The sequence below is a fragment of the Lontra canadensis genome, unplaced genomic scaffold (assembly GCF_010015895.1).
Source record: "Lontra canadensis isolate GAN:19392208 unplaced genomic scaffold, GSC_riverotter_1.0 scaffold80, whole genome shotgun sequence".
NCBI classification, from domain to species: domain Eukaryota; kingdom Metazoa; phylum Chordata; class Mammalia; order Carnivora; family Mustelidae; genus Lontra; species Lontra canadensis.
Genome location: NW_022631074.1, coordinates 8,329,582 through 8,331,969, shown reverse-complemented (window position 1 = coordinate 8,331,969; position 2,388 = coordinate 8,329,582). Strand labels below are relative to the sequence as shown.

General features: G+C 41.3%; 1 pseudogene; it reads right to left on the bottom strand.

The window, feature by feature from the left end:
- Positions 1-1,151: 1,151 nt before the first annotated feature.
- LOC116882054 lies at positions 1,152-2,165 on the bottom strand (annotated as a pseudogene).
- Between the last annotated feature and the right edge of the window lie 223 nt (positions 2,166-2,388).

Here is a 2,388-nt window from a genome sequence, read left to right as displayed (position 1 = left end):
AATTTGCAATTTCAAATGCCTAACTCAGAGTGAAGCATACATGGGAGGTATTTACAAATAAATACAAATACATGTATTTGAGTGAACAGCCTTCTAAAAAAGCAGATTGTGGGATAAATATCTCTAGTTGAAAATGAATATCTTAGCTCACACTTTTGTCACAGATTTTCAAAATTCTAGTGCACATTGAACTGACTAGGAATATTCAAAGATTTTGACCTCTTAGAACTTACAATCTAAAATAGACTAAGATAGTAGAAACAGATGTAAAAATAAACTACAGAAAAATATTAACTAATTAAAAAATTAACTATAGAAAAAATATTAACATATTAGCAGAAATATGTTTTCTATTTATATCATATATATACATGTGGTTTTTCACATTGGTTCTTTTTACTGTGTAATATTAGCATACTTAAAGGAAGGTATAATCACTTGATGTATGCCTACTTATTTCTTTTTAAAAGAATCTAGAAAAATAATTTTCCTCTGTAATTTTCCCTTTATATTTTTTGCCATGCAAGACTGTTTTATGTTTGATTTTCTTTATTTTGAAATTTTTGATAATAAAAGTTATTTTTTTCAGTTCTTGATCTTTATTTAAAAGAAAGCAAGGAGGGTCCTGCTCCTCAAACATCCCTTGAAATAGACATATTTGAAGGTCAGGCTATAAGAGGTCAAGTCAATAGGTAAAAGCAGGAAAAGGGTGGCTCCAGGGCAGATGTGTACTCACCTGAGCATTTGAAAAACTCTCAAGGGTGAAAGGAGGCAGAGCACTTTACAAATGACTACTGTGCCTCAAACCCGTTAATGGGGCCCCAGGGCTACAGACATCTAGCTGGCAAGGTGAACATATGAATGACCAAATCCCTGGCCTCTTAAAGAAACATAACATTTTGGGGTTTCTCTATTTCTTGGGAAAACAAAATGTAGTGATTATAGGTTCAGGAAAAGGAGCTGCCACATGGAGATATAAATAGGGATTTGGGTGTTCCTCCTTGCATGGGGTTGTTGTGAGGATAAAGGAAATAGGAGAACAGGGAGAGTTGTCCAGATCCAGGCTCACTGCTGTGGGTAGGAGCAGCTGTGAGAGTTGCGGCAGAAGGCCCATAAAAAGAGGTAATATTACCCATCAGGCCAGTAGGACATCAAGCCTTCAATCTAATTGGAGTGGGGCCTGGGGGAAGAATGGGTAGGCTCAATTTATTTTTGGTTTCTGCTTCGGTAGAACACATCCAGATAACATTCAGGAACATCCCAGTGGGGTCCAGCTTTTCTCAGATGGCACAGAACTTCGAAAACAATGGATACATTTTCTATGTTCTTCCAGGCAGAGTTCCAGGCCTTGTCCCAATGGGGCCTACCCCTCACCAACTTCGTGATGGTCACCTAGGCCAGCCTGTAGTCCAGCTATGGCACTTCCTTGCCAATGGGTCTGTAAATAATAATTTTCCTGTAGCAGTTGTTCTTCTGGAAGCAGGAACTCAGAAAGATGTCATCAGGGAGATGAAGCATCTCCATGGGGTAGTAGGCCACAATCCTGGGGTGGGTCTCCAGCATGACCTTCAGTTCTAGCAGTACCTCCTTGGTCTTCTCTCTGGGGATGGCCCTGTCCTGGATGGGCTGCTTGAAGCAGCACAATAGGTGAAGGTTTTGTGGCTGAGGTTGCTACTCTCCTTCCAATTAACTGGAGCTAGAGGAAGAAGCAATTGATCCAGGCATCAAAGGGCTGGCAGGAAGGAACTTATCCAGAGCAAGAACTCCAGTAAATAGAATCTGATAGTGTAGTCCCCAAACCAGTTGGCTGAAGAGGAGGGGGGACTTTTTAGTATGGTACCAGTAGATGACACTGATGTTTTCCCTGTGCAGGAACCAGAGGAAACAGAAGTATTCAGATTTCTTCAGGTGGCTGTCCAGGTTGTCAAGAACATCTTTCAAGACTGAAGAAAGGGACATCTCCTGCAAGTCGAACTGGGGCACACACGACAGGGTGATGATGAGACTGACCAAGTTGCACCTGCAAGACCTGGAACACTTCTGTATTGCTAAACTTGGAGCACTCAAGAATGGTCCCATGGACCGTCAGCAGGGTCAGTGCCTTTATGTGGCTGGATGCCGTGTTTGATCCCTGTGTTATGTGTTCTGAAACCAATGACGCCCATTCTATGCAATCACATTTAAAACAACTCTAAGGTGGATGAGGTCAGGCTGTGCTTGACCAGCTGTGCATGTAGGTTAGCCAGGAGGATCTCCATCTCCACATTTCTTTAAGCAAAGATTGCATTTCTCTTTTCAGGAAAGGTCAAAAGTAAATGGTTAACTCATAAAGAGCTGCGGATAGAAGATTCAGGACATGTCTCTCCACATAACCTGAGATTCTTCACA